This window comes from Macrobrachium nipponense, chromosome 18 (assembly GCF_015104395.2).
Source record: "Macrobrachium nipponense isolate FS-2020 chromosome 18, ASM1510439v2, whole genome shotgun sequence".
Taxonomy (NCBI): Eukaryota; Metazoa; Arthropoda; class Malacostraca; order Decapoda; family Palaemonidae; genus Macrobrachium; species Macrobrachium nipponense.
Genome location: NC_087211.1, coordinates 67,714,881 through 67,734,880, shown reverse-complemented (window position 1 = coordinate 67,734,880; position 20,000 = coordinate 67,714,881).

Genomic DNA, 20,000 nt, shown 5'->3' with positions numbered 1-20,000 from the left:
AGAGAAAACAAGCGTAGGCACCAAAATATTGTGTAAATAAGGTTACATTCTTTTCGTTTTTTGTCAATCTGCGACTGGTGCTTTCTCTATCTTCCAAAATGCTTATTCAATCGACTTTCTCTACTTCTCATTTCGCATTTTATACAATCCGGATCAAATTCAAAAACTTGAACCGAATTCGCCAACTGACTCAAAATTGTCGTTGGCAATTTCACTGATCTGTCTGTGATTTATTGACCCCCCCACCCCCCCCCCCCCCCACAAATCTCCTACTAATCTTTCCTCCCTCCTTCTCCTCCTCCTCTGCCTTCCTCCTCCTCCTCCTCTTCCTCATCTTCCTCCTTCCTCTCCCTATTACGTCCTCCCTCCTCATCCTACTACTCCCACCCTCCTCCACCTCCTCCCTACTAAGAATCTCTCCTACCCACCTCTCTCTCTCTCTCTCTCTCTCTTCTCTCTCTCTCTCTCTCGTTCCTCTCCTCCTCCCTCAATCCTTCTCCTCCATCCCTTCTTCGTCCTCTCTCTCTCTCTTCTTCTCCTTTTTCTTTTCTTCTTCCATTAAATCATTCTTATTTGCTCCATCTAAATCCCCTTCATCATCTCCTTTTCTTTCTCCTCCATCATCAAAGGCTCGTCTGATCTTCTACACATATCCTGCTCCATCTCTCTTCTTCGTTTTTCTATCTTGCAATTTCCTCTCCTCCCTTCTGATAATAATTCTTATTTTTTCCTCCATTTCCTCCCACTGTTCATCTTCCCTCCTCTTCCTTTTTCCTGTATTTTGCCACGATCATCTTTCTCCTCCTCCTCCTCCTCCTCGATAATATACTTATTTTTTCTCCCATTGCCTCCCACTGTTCGTCTTCCCTTCATCTTCCTTTTTCCTGTATTTTGCCACGATACATCTTTCTCAATCCTCCTCCTCCTCCTCCTTCATTCACTGTTTGCAGTGTTTGCTTCCTTCTATTTTTATATCCGTTATGTTTCTTTTCTTCCAACACACTCCCCCCCCCACCCCCCACCCCCTTTCCTTCATTTCACGGTTACTTTTCGTTCATCGGGCGTAAGCCCACACACGACTTTGTTGCTGTTTTGTTGTGTTGTTGTTCTTGTTGGGAGGTTAGAAAAGAAGCCCTATTGGGGAAAAGCCTAAAAAAACGTCTGAAAAAGGTGTTTCGCGTTGAGTTAAAGTTACAGGAATTTTAGGATAGGATATTTGTGATTTATCTGTTAGAATGAAAACGTAAAAAATAGATAATGTGCATGTTAAACAGTACAGGAAAATAACTTCAAATAAAATATAGTGTATTTACGTCAATTTTCGTTGTTGAAACCAGGCTCCATTTAACCGTAGATTTGAGCACGTTTTAATTTACGTTAAATTAGGAATGTAATGTTTAAAACTGATGCACAAGGTTTCTTTTTTTTCTTTTTTTTTTTTAATCATGAATGAAAATATTCATTGACTCTTCGAACAAGTTGACTTTGCAGTAGGAAAATTCCTACAGGTCGGAAATTCTCTAAAAACTCTACATTTAGTTCTGATTTTTATTTTGATAAGCCTACGGTAAAAAAAACTTGTCATTCTATACGTTGCTTGGGTCACAGACTATTTATATGGAGAGCTTATGTATATATCCCTATGGGTGCATTTCTAATGTTTATTTATTTATCTATTTATTTATTTGTGTGTGTGTGTGTGTGTATGTGTGTGTGTGTGTGTGTGTGTTGTGTGTGTGTGAATTCTAATTATGCTTTCATTAAGCCAAATTAAAATCTAGATCGGGTACCATGACAATATTGTCACTTTACCCCAAGTAAAAAAAAAAAAAAAAAAAAAAAAAAAAAAAAACAGGCGTGATCCGACTTCCAGGTTACTTGGGGCGCTTGCTAACAGTTACGGTCAAGTAAAATTAAATTAAATATGCTATATTCTATTTCAAACAATTTCTCTGTACTGTTTAAAATGTACATTATTTATTTTTTACATTTTCATTCTAATAAGTAAACCATAAAATATCCTACCCATAAATTCCTATATCTTGGCTTTTCCATAGAGCTTTTCTATCTCCTCAACAAGTACAACAACAAGAGAAGAACAACAACAACAACAACAAAAACATAGTATATAGGCTTACTCCCCGAGTAAACGAAAATATGAAATACCAAATTTTTTTAAGAACAACGTTGTAATGAGGTCAGGGTCATCAATTAATGAACGCTATTCCTGGATTCCTTTTGACATTTTCTGATCACGGAATCGTAATGCATGTCCTCCACCCACCCCCTCCCTCCCCAAGCCACGAGGGGCTTGCGTGTCCCATAAATTTCGGAGAATATAAAAAATTTTATTGTGATTTATGAGTCATGACATTTGGACTGTCAAGCCAAGCACTGGGATGCTCTTAGCCATTCAGAGCTTCAGACAGTGAAGCCATTCTGGGCTTCAGATAGTGAAGCCATTCAGAGCTTCAGACAGTGAAGCCATTCTGGGCTTCAGATAGTGAAGCCATTCAGAGCCTCAGACAGTGAAGCCATTCTGAGCTTCAGACAGTGAAGCCATTCAAAGCTTCAGACAATGAAGCCATTCTGGGCCTCAGACAGTGAAGCCATTCAGAGAAAACGCGACAGCTGCATTACGAAGTAATAGTTAAAAGAGGTTGGGCAGCAAAACTGAAGAAATGAAGCTAGAATGGAGGTAAAGTGAAGGGCTCAAAAACCATATAATAATGCCTACAGTTCGCCACCACATTATGTAAAACAATAAGTGTAAGGAAATGTAAATGATTCATTGTAATCTACAATCTATGAAATGCTTCAGTACATATTCCCTTCTTAAAACCATGGGACAACGAACAATCAGTGGTTGAAGAAAATAACTACTTCGTAGTTTGGTTTTAAATGGGAAATGTATAGTGAATAAGTTACTTTACACTTATCATTTTGCATCACGTGCTGGTGAAATGTAGGCATTACTACAGGGTGTTTGCAGCGGCCCTTCGGCCCCTAACTGCATCTAGAAAGCAATTAGTAGAGTAATCAATAGTTATGGTTGTGAATTAAACACTCAAGAGAATATCTAAGATAACCGACATTTCTCTTGCGCATCGGATTACGGAGAGAGAGAGAGAGAGAGAGAGAGAGAGAGAGAGAGAGAGAGAGAGAGAGAGAGAGAGAGGATCGTCAATGTGCATCCATACATTTTTTTCACTGTGCAACAGATGCCAATGATTATAATTGTCGGCTTTATTTTTGTTGTATAATTACTTCAGAATCAATTAACAAAATCTCTCTCTCTCCTTCTCTATCTCTCTCTCTATCTCTCCTCCGCTCTCCTATACCCTCTCTCTTCTCTCTCTGTAATAAATTAGCATATGGATATAGAAGAGTATGTATGCTCGGTGTTAACTCTCGAGCAATCTTTCTAAATCTGGCTGCTTCGTGTGGGTTCAAACTAAGAAAATTCCGTGGAAAAAGATAATACTCCTATAATCATAAAAAAGGATATTAAGAGGACTTTCATTATCGCATACATTTCCCCATTTCCCTATTTCTCGTTTAAGGAGATGAACGCCCTCTATCACATATTGTGCGTCTAAATCCCCGGTAATTAAGAAGTTATTCCACCATTCACACGAACGCGATGGCAGTTTAGTATTAATAAACAGCAGAATTCCTGTACCATATGGGCTCCTAATAACTCATTCGAATGTATTGTGAGGAGAGTGCATCCTGAAATAGGTGGTGAGGGCTGTGATGAACGCAATGAAATGAAGTTTCGGGGGTGAAATGATGTTCAGATGGGAGTGAAACAACGAAGAGGCGCCTCGACATGCAACAGACGATAATAATTCAGTTTCCCCTTCCACGTTTGACGAAAACGCAATCATTTCATAATCAAGCTGTTGGAAATTGCTCGCACAAATTCTTGATTAATTCATATTTCAACTCTGACGAGGATTGGAATTGCTGAGAATCTGGAAACGCATGTCAATTTTTTCATCAATCCGACTTCTAGTAATAGGAAGTAAAAATACAGAGGACAACGAGAAATTAGCGAACACACACGGAAGCTAATGAGAATTGAAGCTGAGGAATTCAGACATCATATCTTAAGTGCTTCGGGAAAATGATTAATAATGACTATATTATAAGGAGCAACGAACAATGGTCGTCTTTATGATGTACGACATTTCTTAGGATGACTAACATGAGCCACATGTCTCATTTGGGATGTGGTGGATGGCATTTATTTTTTAGGATGATTTTACGAGGATTTGTTAAAGTGGTTCATTTGCCAGAAGTGAGGACACTTCATATCTTGATTTCTTTATCTCATTTTTCCGTTTTTTTTCGTTATTATCATGTTAAGTTTTGGGAATAAAGGTTGTATTTTTTTATAGTTCGGAGTTTATGGTTTTAGCCTTAGCATTTTTGATGATATAAATAATGACAGCAGAGATGCCGGTTGATGATTTTCCATAAGGTAGCTGTCATGTTTGTCTACTATTTTGAGGGGTCGACGTTACCATTTCTTTTCACGGGGCCTTGTAACATATTTAATTAATATATAGAATATATTATATATATATATATTATTATATATATATTAACTATAATATATATACTATATAATATATATATATATATATCTATATATATATATATATATATATATATATATATACTATATATATATATATATATATTATATATATGTATATATACATATATATATATATATATATGATATATATATAGATATATGTATAATATATAATTTAGATATATGTATACGTATATAATATATATAGATAGATGTATATATATGATATATACGAATATATAATATATATATACTATATATATATATATATATATATATGATACATGTATATTATATTTAGATAGATGTATATATGTATAATTTATTTTGATATATGTATATATGGTAAAGATAATTTAGATTATGTATATATATATATATATATATATATATATATATATATATAAATATATCTATATATATATATATATATATATATAAATATATATATATATATATATATATGATATATTATATATATATGTGTGTGTGATATATATATATAGTTATTTTTACGTATGAGCCCGGCCTGAGAGAGGCTCCGATACGTAAACAGGGGAAAAGTTAAGGGAGAACAAGGTGAATTTACTTGAACTTACCGTAAAACGGATTTATAGTGATAATTTACTCTAGAGGAACAGGTCGCCAGAAACTCAGCTAAATACTTTACAGCTATTTATTTACAAGAGGCTCGTACTGGCCTGGAGAAAAGTAAATGCTACTTACCTAGTCCCCACGTGGACTTATAATTCTCCTCCAAACCAAAGGATAATAGATGGCTTCAAAATGGAATTTGTAAAAGCTGGTTTCATAATCTTGCGGGAATGCAACACTTGCGGGCAGAGAGACTTGGCACGTGACTCAGGGAATCTGAAAAAAGGTATCCCAGATTAAACAAGATTAAAAGAAAAGAGGATTTCTTGCCCAAATTAGTATAATTAGTTCTCTAACACTGGGCAAAGGAACTCTAATGTTCACTGAGGTATGCAATGACTTCATTTGTCTGGGACGATCACACAAGGGGAAGCATGCGGCCATGAGGCAGTGAGAGGAAACAAAGGGATCAGTTCATCTGATATAAAGTTTGGAATTGGGAAAAATGGGGATCAAATAGATAACAGGATGCAAGGGGACTGGCAATATGCTGTTTCACAAGACGTACCTGGATGCAATGTTCAGTGTGGACCTTTTTGTAGAAAATGTGGCGCCCGGCTTTGTCTTAGGTCTGGGGCTCGGGAGCGCCAGTATGCCGTTAGGCTTAAGTTTTGGAAGCTGGCTGGCTGGACATCCGTCCGAGGTCATGTCTCGAGACGACTGGGGCAGATCGCAGGTGTTTTGCCTGGGTGTTGGGGTCAGCTTAACCCCCCACGAGCAGGGCAAATCCTGGAAACAGAACATACAGCCAGCAGAGGGTTCACAGGAAAAAGAGCTTAAGGTATAGGCCTAAGAAGTACCAGTCTGCCTACATCCTTCCCTTTGATAATACGTCCCTAAGCTGACAAGAGTCTATTTTACCCCAACTTAGGAACCCCCTATCTCTGGCTGGCGGGTTTTGGTTTCCCGCGTTTACTAAAAATCAGCTGATATTTGGAGGAAATGGCTGCCGTTTTCCAAATCAAACTAATTAATTAATTACTGGGTAGACGAAGAGATCTATAAACGTAACAATATATATATGTATATATATATACACACACATATATATACATATATATATATACATAATATATATAAATATATATATATATATATATATATATATATATATATATATATATATATATATATATATATATATATATATATATATATATATATATATATCTATATATATATATATATATATATATATATATATGTACTATATATATATATATGCATAGTATATATATATATGCTATATATATATATACTATATATATATAGCATATATATAATATATATATATATATATAGTATATATATATATATATATATATATATATATATATATATATATATATATATATATATATATATATCATATATATATATATATATATCACATATACATATATATATATATATATATATATAGTATCATATATATAGTACTATATATGCATATATATATATATATATATATATATATATATATATATATATATATATAGTATATATTTGATCACTTGCACAACTGTTCTATGTATTAATGCATTTGATAGCAGGTTCTCATTTAAACAGGATGATATCTAATGGAGATTTTTTATTTAAAAAATTTACAAGCTTTCAAGGACTTTCTACCCTCGCAGTCTGGTAGCTGTTAAATTTTACGACTACCTGAGGATGAGGGCAGGAAGGTCCTGGAAAGTTAGTAACTTTTATTGAATAAAAATCTCAGATGATACTATCATCTTTAAATTAGGTCCTCTTATTAAATACACACATACACACACACACACACAGGTACAATAATATATATATATATATATATATATATATATATATATATATATATATATTATTATATGTATATATATACATACATATCTAATATACAATTCATATTGAGGAAACGAAAATCATTCCGCGTCGCAACCAAACATTTACAAACGAAATAATATGAATCCAAAAGACTAGTTTTTATATCTACCTGGAATTGTTGCAAGAAAACCACGAATCCCTTGAAAATAAAATGAAATAAAAATAAAACTATGAAAAACTGATTATATTCTCGTCCTTTCGGTATAATGAGGACCATTCTTTCCCCGAATCAAACACACACAGTCAAAGCGCAAAGTTGAAACGAAATTGTAATACTTTTGGCATAGCCCCTTTGAGATGGAAAAATCCTTTGGAGGGAGGAGAGGAGGAAAGAAAAAGATCTTCAAAGAACGAGAGAGAGAGAGAGAGAGAGGTTGGGATTTTCCTCCAACAGCTGTTTGAGATGCAGAGAACGAAAGAAAGATAGAAAGGGAAAGAAAAGCAGAGAGAAAGGGACCCTTAACAATCGCTCTGGATAAAATCCAAATCCACCCAGAGGACAGTAATAAGTTTCGTTAACCGAGGATATTTGAGCAGAGAGGATCTATCTCTCTCTCTCTCTCTCTCTTCCTTACTTTTCCCCGTCCTCAAAGGTTTTCTCCTTTTTCAACTTCTGCATTCGTCTCCAGTTATATTCTGTCACGAATTTACATTTCAACCAGTTTCTGTCTTTTATGTTCACCTTGTATGTTATCAACAATGACTTTCGTTTTATATTATTGACAATGAGCCACAATACTCCGCGTGTATATTGTTAACAAGAGCACATTGTATTATTTTACGTTCGTACTTATTTACCAATTTAACATACAAAAGTTAGCAAAAGTAAAGAGGCAGCCGGCCAGTCACTTACTGCCAGATGTGGAATTATCTTTCTCTCAGTACAAAAATGACCTCGCTGCGCAGACCGCGAATAGGGAATACCTCGCTGTGCAGGCCGCGAATGGGGAATACTTGACTATGAGGGTTTCGCTGGTTTCATGCCCCAGCATCAGGGTTGTTTCAAATGGTGGATCTTGGAAGCAGAGGCCTAGCTTAAGCTCCTGGCGGGTATAGTAGGTACAGTCTAACTAAGATTCTTCCATTTCCCAAAGTCCAGAGAATTGTCGTCATCTTTAGACCTGTGATTCTCGGAGGCTCGATTTTTGCAACTGTTTTAGTTGATTTTATTTGGTCTATTCGTCAAAATTTCAATTGCACAAATAATAATGGTAAATAATGATACTCCTGACTAGATGAAATCAAGTACCTCTACTTGCACAGGTATTATTTCGGACCCTTTCGTGGTTCTCATATTATTATCAGTATTAAGAGACCATCAAGCACAGCTTTTTTTTTTCTTTTTTTTTCTTCAGTTCCGGGCTGCAAAGGAACACAAAGTTATCCAACGTGTTAGCGTTTGCATGATGAAGTGAAAATAGAAATAGAAAACGTACAATATAGAAAAAGCTATGGAAGAAAAGTCAAGAAGCTGGATCACAGTGAGATAACACTTTTGTTTTATAGCAAAAGATAAAGAACAAAAAGGATAAAACAAACTAATAATAATAATAATAATAATAATAATAATTAATAATAATAATAATAATAATAATAATAATAATAATAATAATAATAATAAATGAGTACCTATCCCTGATGGGGTAGGGTCCAGCTATGGGTTAAATAGCAAAAACTCAGCAATGATGGAAAGAAATGAAGGAATAAACGACAAACGACGTAAATGGAACCTCTGGCAACAGAGGAGCTTCGTCCCCCCCCGGCAACCAGGTATTCAACCCAATTGAAGGGAAAGACGGTCAGGTACTTGGAGGTCGTCATCCAGCAACTGACCACCACAACGACAGTAATCAACAGCCTGAGATTGGAGCTACAGAAGCAAAAAAAGGAAGAAATGGACAAGAGAAGAAAATAAGGAAATATGGAGATGCTACATCAGAAGCACCCGACGGAGAGAGAGGGATAGTAGAAGGTTGGTCCAACATCTGGAATGAGAGGAATAACACCCCCCAAACAGAGCAGAGGCTGGCAGACCAAGTAAGGAACATAAAGAAAAAGAACTGGCTCTCCCCAACAGAAAGAGAAGAACTGGAAAGGGAAATGTCACACGACAACGAATTACACGAAGACGAACTGAGAGACGATGCCACAGAAGACGACAGGGATGATGAGGTATCAAACAACGACACACGAAGAAACACCGACGAAGTAACAGAGAGGAGGAATGGGTAGAAAAGATAGACAATGGATGGAGCCAGATACAGAGAGAACAAAGATCCTCTCCATGAAAGCCTATAACAACAAGAAATTAAGGGAGAAAACAAGTGAGGTCAATGAAATAATGGCCATAATACACACCACCAGTATCACAAAAACAAATAACTTGGCATATGCAGGAGCAAGATTAGTAGCAGAACTGATGGGGATTCGAACACCAACACCACCAGCACAACCAACCCAACAGAAACCAAAACAGCAACCTCCTTGGAAAAGGCGCCTGGAAAAGCAAATTATGGTGATGAGATCTGACTTGAGTAAACTCAAAGAGATGGCAGAAAAAATGCTAAGAAGCAAGAAAACAAGGGAGGAACTCAACGAGAAATATAAAGTACAAGAGAGGGGACTAAACACAATAGAAGATGTAAAACAGAGGCTTAAGGCCAAAGCACATAAGATCCAACGGTACATGAACAGGAATAAGGGTTACCAACAGAACAAACTATTCGGAACCAACCAGAAAAGACTATACAGCCAACTAAGAGGGGAAGACAACCACCCAGAAATTCCTGAAGCCGAACCAAGTAAGAGACTCTGGGAAAACATATGGAGCAATCCGGTATCACACAACAAACATGCAACATGGCTCCAGGAAGTCAAGGAAGAAGAAACAGGGAGAATAAAACAAAGATTCACAGAGATCAGACAGACACAGTCGACCACGCCAACTAAAGAAAAATGCCAAACTGGAAAGCCCCAGGTCCCGATGAAGTCCATGGATACTGGCTTAAAAACTTCAAGGCCCTACACCCACGAATAGCAGAACAACTCCAGCATTGTATCTCAAATCACCATGCACCCAAATGGATGACCACAGGAAGAACATCCTTAGTACAAAAAGACAAGAGTAAGGGAAATATAGCCAGTAACTACAGGCCTATCACCTGCCTACCAATAATGTGGAAGTTACTAACAGGGATCATCAGTGAAAGGCTATACAATTACCTAGAGGAGACAAACACCCATCCCACACCAACAGAAAGGCTGCAGAAGGAAGTGTAGGGGCACAAAAGACCAGCTCCTGATAGACAAAATGGTAATGAAGAACAGTAGGAGAAGGAAGGAAAAACCAACCTAAGCATGGCATGGATAGACTATAAGAAAGCCTTCGACATGATACCACACACATGGCTAATAGAATGCAGAGGAACACCATCAGCTTCCTCAAAAATACAATTCGCAACTGGAATACAATACTTACAAGCTCTGGAATAAGACTAGCAGAGGTTAATATCAGGAGAGGGATCTTCCAGGGCGACTCACTGTCCCCACTACTCTTCGTAGTAGAGCAATGATTCCCATGACAAAAGTACTACAGACGATGGATGCCGGGTACCAACTCAAGAAAGAGGCAACAGAATCAACCATCTGATGTTCACTCGACGACATCAAGCTGTATGGTAAGAGCATCAAGGAAATAGATACCCTAATCCAGACTGTAAGGATTGTATCTGGGGACATCAGGATGGAGTTTGGAATAGAAAAATGCGCCTAAGTCAACATACAAAAGGCAAAGTACGAGAACTGAAGGGATAAAGCTACCCAGATGGGAGCAACATCAAACACATAGGAAAAAAAAAAAAACATGAGACAGGATACAAATATCTGGGAATAATGGAAGGAGGGGATATAAAACACCAAGAGATGAAGGACACGATCAGGAAAGAATATATGCAGAGTACTCAAGGTGATACTCAAGTCAAAACTCAACGCCGGAAATATGATAAATGCCATAAACACATGGGCAGTGCCAGTAATCAGATACAGCGCAGGAATAGTGGAATGGACGAAGGCAGAACTTCGCAGCATAGATCAGAAAACCAGGAAACATATGACAATACACAAAGCACTACACCCCAAGAGCAAATACGGACAGACTATACATAACATGAAAGGAAGGAGGGAGAGGACTACTAAGTATAGAGGACTATGTCAACATCGAGAACAGAGCACTGGGGCAATATCTGAAAACCAGTGAAGACGAGTGGCTAAAGAGTGCATGGGAAGAAGGACTAATAAAAAGTAGACGAAGACCAGAAAATATACAGAGACAGGAGAATGACAGACAGAACAGAGGACTGGCACAACAAACCAATGCACGGACAATACATGAGACAGACTAAAGAACTAGCCAGCGATGACACATAGCAATGGCTACAGAGGGGAGAGCTAAAGAAGGAAACTGAAGGAATGATAACAGCGGCACAAGATCAGGCCCTAAGAACCAGATATGTTCAAAGAACGATAGACGGAAATAACATCTTCTCCCATATGTAGGAAGTGCAATACGAAAAAATGAAACCATAAACCACATAGCAAGCGAATGCCCGGCACTTGCACAGAACCAGTACAAAAAGAGGCATGATTCAGTGGCAAAAGCCCTCCACTGGAGCCTGTGCAAGAAACATCAGTTACCTTGCAGTAATAAGTGGTACGAGCACCAACCTGAGGGAGTGATAGACAACGATCAGGCAAAGATCCTCTGGGACTAAGGTATCAGAACGGATAGGGTGATACATGCAAATAGACCAGACGTGACGTTGATTGACAAAGTCAAGAAGAAAGTATCACTCATTGATGTCACAATACCATGGGACACCAGAGTTGAAGAGAAAGAGAGGGAAAAAATGGATAAGTATCAAGATCTGAAAATAGAAATAAGAAGGATAAGGGATATGCCAGTGGAAATCGTACCCATAATCATAGGAGCACTAGGCACGATCCCTAGATCCCTGAAAAGGAATCTAGAAAAACCAGTACTCATGCAGAAGAGTGTGATCCTAGAAACGGCGCACATAGTAAGAAAAGTGATGGACTCCTAAGGAGGCAGGATGCAACCCGGAACCCCACACTATAAATACCACCCAGTCGAATTGGAGGACTGTGATAGAGCAAAAAATCAAAAATAATAATAATAATAATAATAATAATAATAATAATAATAATAATAATAATAATAACAATAATAATAATAATAACAAATAAAAAAAAAATAAAATAATAATAAAAAAAAAAAAAAAAAAAAAATAATAATAATAATAATAATAATAATAATAATAATAATAATAATAATAATATAGTAACATGTACCAATAAACACAACAATAATTAGAATAAAACCAAAATCATAAATATGAAATATATTCAACTAAGCACAAAAGCGTAAGCCCAACTCAAAAGACAAAACAAATCTAAAAAAAGTAAAAGAAATTTCGTTGCATTTGGGGGAGAGAATGCCCTTTTGAAAAAATGGGGAAAAAATAGACGTGACGTATGGAAACGAAGTGGCGAAAGAACGAAAAAAAGAGAAAAAAAAGTAAATTAAAAAAAAAGTAAAAGCACTTGGTGGTTGCTAAAAAGCTAAAAAGACTCATAGCAGTCTTCCCGGAATGATAAATGACGATGCAACGGAGGAAGAAAATTGCCTTTTTTGTGTGTGTGTAATTTACAAAAAAAAAAAAAAAAAAAAAAAGTCATAAAGCATTTTAAGAGATAATCTTCATGCGGGTATTTTCTTTTACTTACAGACTTTCCATCATGATTTATTCCTTTATATTTTACATATGCAATAAATCTTAAACGCGTAGTAAGCTGTAAATCTAAATAAAGCTCTGAATTAGAAAGAAGAGCAAAATATAAAGAAACGTATTAGTTATTATTATTATTATTATTATGATTATTATTATTATTATTATTATTATTATTTATTATTATTATTATCATTATTATTATTATTATTATTATTATTATTTCAAAAATGAATTATAATTATTATTTTAAAAATAGATTATTATTATTATTATTGTGAAAATAATAATAATAATAATGATAATTTTTTTTTTTTTTTTTTTTGCTCTATCACAGTCCTCTAATTCGACTGGGTGGTATTTATAGTGTGGGGTTCCGGGTTGCATCCTTAGGAGTCCATCACTTTTCTTACTATGTGGCGAAGGTTTCTAGGATCACACTCTTCTGCATGAGTCCTGGAGCTACTTTAGCCTCTAGTTTTTCCAGATCCCTGAAATTTTTCCAGATCCCTTTTCAGGGATCTTGGGATCGTGCCTAATGCTCCTATGATTATGGGTACAATTTTCACTGGCATATCCCATATCCTTCTTATTTCTATTTTCAGATCTTGATACTTATCCATTTTTTCCCTTTCTTTCTCTTCAACTCTGGTGTCCCATGGTATTGCGACATCAATGAGTGATACTTTCTTCTTGATTTTGTCAATCAACGTCACGTCTGGTCTATTTGCACGTATTACCCTATCTGGTCTGATACCTTAGTCCCAAAGGATCTTTGCCTGATCGTTTTCTATCACTCCTTCAGGTTGGTGTTCGTACCACTTATTACTGCAAGGTAGCTGGTGTTTCTTGCACAGGCTCCAGTGGAGAGCTTTTGCTACTGGATCATGCCTCTTTTTGCACTGGCTCTGAGCAAGTGCCGGACATTCGCTTGCTATGTGGTTTATGGTTTCATTTTTTATATTGCACTTCCTACATATGGGAGAGATGTTATTTCCGTCTATCGTTCTTTGGACATATCTGGTTCTTAGGGCCTGATCTTGTGCCGCTGTTATCATTCCTTCAGTTTCCTTCTTTAGCTCTCCCCTCAGTAGCCATTGCCACGTGTCATCGCTGGCTAGTTCTTTAGTCTGTCTCATGTATTGTCCGTGCATTGGTTTGTTATGCCATTCCTCTGTTCTGCTTGTCTTTCTTCTGTCTCTGTATATTTCTGGGTCTTCGTCTACTTTTATCAGTCCTTCTTCCCATGCACTCTTGAGCCACTCGTCTTCACTGGTCTTCATATATTGCCCCAGTGCTTTGTTCTCGATGCTTAAGCAGTCCTCTATGCTTAGTATTCCCCCTTCCTCCTTCCTTTCGTGTTATGTATAGTCTGTCCGTATTTGCTCTTGGGTGTAGTGCTTTGTGTCTTGTCATATGTTTCCTCGTTTTCTGATCTATGCTGCGAAGTTCTGCCTTCGTTCATTCCACTATTCCTGCGCTGTATCTGATTACTGGCACTGCCCATGTGTTTATGGCTTTTATCATATTTCCGGCGTTGAGTTTTTACTTGAGTATCGCCTTGAGTCTCTGCATATATTCTTTCCTGATCGTGTCCTTCATCTCCTGATGTTTTATATCCCCTCCTTTCATTATTCCCAGGTATTTGTATCCCGTCTCATCTATTATGTGTTTGATGTTGTTCCCATCTGGTAGCTTTATCCCTTCAGTTCTTGTTACTTTGCCCTTTTGTATTGTTGACTATTATATTATTATTATTATTATTATTATTATTATTATTATTATTATATTATATCTTCAGAAGATGAGACCTATTCATATGGAACGGGCTCACAGGGGCACCTGACTTGAAATTCAAGCTTCTTAAAAAAAAAGAAGCAAGAGGAGATAAAGGAAAATACAGAAAGAAGAGAGGAGAAGATTAACAGTAGAAAGAAGCAACATAGTATGACACATTAAAATATTCCACAACTGCAGTGAATGTCTAAGATATCTTTCTTTCCATAACTCAGATATATATATATATATATATATATATATATATATATATATATATATATATATACATATATATATACATATATATATACATAGTATATATACATATATATATATACATATATATATCATATATATATATATATATAAACCATTCTAGAGGGCTTATAAAGAATCTCCCCAAGAATCTCTGAACATCTCACAAGACGCCATGCAGGTTAACGGTCATCCTCTCTCAGAAAGAAAGAGCGTCACCTCCCCCCAACATCCCCCCACAAGTTCGTTGGGTTTCAGCGTTCCCCTACATTGGCACCTATTGGTCAATAGACCTAAGGAGGGGTGCCACAGCCAATCAATCCTAGAGGGAAAATATCAGGGGTTTTGAGGGGAACGAGAGGAAACCAAGGCGTCCCTTGAAGGAGGCAGTTAGCCGTCGGTCAAGCAAATGGTTGGACGTGCCGTTTCCCCCTCGTGCCCTCTGCCGGTTTCCGTTCGGTCTCAATCCCGCCGGTACTGTAGATATTGATTTCATTTCACTCGGGCCCTTGTGTAAATTCATTAGATATAAGACCGGTGTTAAATTAATCACTGAGCGTTTGATTTCTGCATGACCTACAGTAACTTAAGAATCCCACGCGGACCCGGGAGGTCATATCTATTATATATATATATATCTATATATATATATATATAGATTTCTATATATATATATATATATATATATATATATATATATATATGATATATATAGACTATATAGATACATATATATACATATATATTATATATATATATATATATATATATATATATATATAATATATATATATATATATATATATATATATATATATATATATATACACGTATAAATGGCAATCGACCTTTTCTGGAAGTTACCTTTAACTCTAGATATTTTCGAAACAAGGTGTGATACTGCCAGCTTACTCGAGGCGCGTGCTAAAATCCATGGTCAAATAGCGCGTTGTTTCCCCAACGAAAATTAAAATAAAAACGCTATATTTTATCAGAAATAATTGTGCTGTACTGTTTAACATGCACATTATTTATACTTTTCATTTTCTGTCTAATAAATAAATAAAAATATCCTATCCTGAAATTCCTGTATCTTTAACTCAAGCGAAACCCCTTTTTCAGACCTTTTTTAGGTTTTTCTCCGACCTTCCTTAACCCCCAACAAGAACAACAAAACAACAATAACAAACAACACAGTAGTTTGTAGCTCTGAGTAAGCGAAAATTTCTTAAATTTTTATGCTTTATTTTTCAAGTAAATTCCGCTGATAAACAGACTGAAAGTCGAGCCAAAGCGTATTATTTATTCCCTACAGGGAATAAATAATACGCAAGTGATGATAAGTGCATAAAACAACAACAGTAATATTCAATACGAAAGTTGTTTCCTTCTCCTAAATGGATATATCCCGACCCCTTGATAAGATACAAGTCTTTCAAACAAGTAATTGGAAATGTTGAAGATACGGATCACGATTTCATATCAGTTCAAAAATTCACATCCTTGCCACCGTCTTTCAATGTCTGACAGAAATGTTCACATCCAATATTACAGAGATTTTCAAATTCTTCACAACAAAATAGCTGACTGCCAAAGCATCAAAACAGTGACATGAACATAACAGCTCCATAAATCGCACGTCGATCGTGCCCCACCACCCGTCCTCTTCACTACGTAAGTTGTCCTTCCCCTAAATGGAATCTCCCGCCCCCTTGATCCGATACCCGTCTTCCACCTGTCCTTGGCCACAGTTGCGACCGGCTCCGCTTATTCCGTCCCCCTTCCCCTCCTTGCCCCGTCTTCCCTGTCTGCCCGCCCTTTTCCCATCCACTATTACCGCGATTTTCACATTCTTCACAACAAAATAGCTCTGACTGTCAAAGCATCAAAACAGTGACATGAACATAACAGCTCCATAAAATATGTAGTTCTTGACAAGAAACGTCTGTATTAGTCAAGAAAAACCGAAAATACAGAACGTACAACGTACAAACTCGCTGACAGCTTGCTTTCATTCATCGAAAAAGGAAACGAGAGGGGATTGGAGTATCCTCTCAGACACTCGGGAGGATAATGAAAGAGATGGTCGTGAAGACTAAAGGGAATTCGAAAAATGTATTTCAGGGCAACTTCTTTTCACTACTTAATCTGGGAGAGTTTTCGATTTTCCTCGCCACTTCGGCGGCAAAGAAAATAAAGAAAAAATAAAGAATCTTGAACTGGAATTTTTAAAATTAAGATTGACTTTCGCCTGGTGAGGAGCTGAGTAATTCCTCGAGGTATTTCCTCAAGGTATTTCTGACTTGCTTATTTGATTCCAAATCCAGTCTTTATTTGATACATACATACATACATACATACATGCATTCATACATACATAAATATATACACAAATATTTTTCAAAAGTTTAATAAGCATTATTGTATTTTGGGGAAATATGATTTCCTCAAACAGAAAAATCAAATTCGTCATAAATGAAACTTAACATACATACATTAACCTTTTCGAAAGTTAATAAACAATACTGTATTTAGAGGAAGTATGAGTTTTATAAACAAAAAGTATATTCATCATATATGAAACTAACATACATACGTATATTAAACCATTTTACCAGCAAGGGTGACTCCGTTATATAAAAAAAAGGCAATGATCACAGCCACGTTCAAACTTTAACTGATGAATCGAGGATGAACCCAAAGCGTAAAAAACTTCCATAATATAAACGGCTCCATACAATTTAACAGAAGGCTCACCAGTATGGCGTCGAACCTCCTTAACAAACTCATTCAACTCTAGCCTATACGCGATATCATGTTTCCTATATACATACATATCATACATATATATATATATATATATATATATATATATATATATACCTACAATTACTTTTATGTGCATTTGAGTGTATCTAATTCATGCCATTATGGATACACATTAATCCATGCTACAACACAACAAAGTGCAGAGAACCCTTATTTGTATTAAAAGCATCCCCCGTTGTGCCGTCAGTGCACCTCGCGCGTCGCACTGTAGGCATTACTTAAGGTTCTTTGCAGCGTCCCTTCGGCCCCTAGCTACAACCCTTCTCATTCCTTTTACAGTACCTCCATTCATATTCTCTCAGCCATCTCACTTTCCACCCTCCACTCACAATGTTTCATAGTGCAACTGCTTTGAGGTTTTCCTCCTGTTACACCTTTTAAACCTCTTACTCTCAGTTTTCTTTTCAGCGTTGAATGACCTCATAGGCCCCAGCGCTTGGCCTTCGGCCTAAAATGTATATTGTATCTATCTATCTATCTATCTATCTAGTATCATCATTATAAATGAACTCTCCAAACGGATTCTCATTATTTAGGTACAACTTTTGATAAATACCCTTCCTTAATTCTTCTTGAAAAAAGAGTAAGAATAATGACTGCGATCCTCGATCACTTAAACGATCCTGAGAACCTCCGGCGATCCGTCTGAGGACGCCAGAGAAACGACTCCGTCAAAAATGAGAGTGATTAAGAGAAAGTGCAACTTTCAACAGGCAATTTCAACTTCCACAAGGCACTTAAGCGGCGCACTTGGTAAACTCGCATTTGGGTCGTTCCGCGAAATAATGACTGAATTGTGGAGAGAGAGAGAGAGAGAGAGAGAGAGAGAGAGAGAGAGAGAGAGAGAGAAAGGCTTCAGTATCTGACACCCTCTGCCCTGCAGCCCATTAAAATAGATTTTATTTCATTTTGAAATTATATCACGCTTAAAAACTGCAAGAATTCAATTGTTAAAAGGTGCTAGAATGCGATTGTCAAAAAGTGCAAGAATGCAATTGTTAAAAAGTGCGAGAATGCGATTGTTAAAAAATGTAAGACTGCATTTGTTAAAAAGTGAAAGAATGCGATTGTTAAAAAATGCAAGAATGCAATTGTTAAAAAGTGCAAGAATGCGATTGTTAAAGAGTGCAAGAATGTAATTGTTAAAAAATGTTAGAATGCAATTATTGTTAAAAAGTGAAAGAATGCGACTGTTAAAAAATGAAAGGATGGGATTGTTAAACAGTGTAAGAATGCAATTTTTAAAAAGTGCAAGAATGCGATGGTTGAAAGTGCAAGAATGCAATTGTTTAAAAATGTAAAAATGCGATTATTAAAAAATGCAAGAATGCAATGGTTAAAAGCGCAAGAATGCAATTGTTAAAAATTGCAAGAATGCAATTACTCAGAACGATATAATTGGAAGAGTGCAATTGATAAGGAACTTGAAAATTGCTTTCTTGCAATTATATCGCATTCAAAAATTGCATACTTCCAATTACATCTCAAGTAATTAAAAGTAATTATGACAATGGCAGTAATGAGAACTGACGGTATATTGATTAGCATAAATAAAAAATATATATAAGTGAATTATATCAGAGCCGTAATGATTAATCACTCATTCGCCAAACTGAAAGCAACTGCTTACTTCTATAAAACAATTCCATTCAGTCAGTAAATAAACTCTTTAGTAAATAAACTCTTTGAAGTCATGGGTGTCTCGCTAATAGGCAGCAAAATCTTGACTTTATTATAAAAAGACTTCATAAACTTCAAACTCCGAATTACGGAGAAAAATGAGAATTTAGATTCCGAAGAGCTCTCCCTTTCTAAGTTTCCAAAAAGGTATATTTCCTTAACCCGTAACGCAATTATCTCAGTGAGAAGAATGAATTTATTCCACTTGTCTTCTTCAAACACTATCTTCTTGGCGAGAGAATAGGCGTTCAACTTTAGTTTCCCGGTCACTAAATAAAACGCAAGATGAATTTCTAACTTCAAACTAAAAAAAAGAAAGTTACGAATGATTTCATTATCTGCTGAGAATCAGATAATTACAGAGGGTCTTTTTGTGACCTATCTATACACTGGATTAGTTCTTCAGTGGACGAGTGGGATGCATTTCTCGCCTATCAATCTGGTAGCCCGAGTTCGCTTCCCGCTGCTGCCAGTGAGGAACCAGGGGAATTTATTTCTGGTGATTTGAAATTGATTTCTGGATA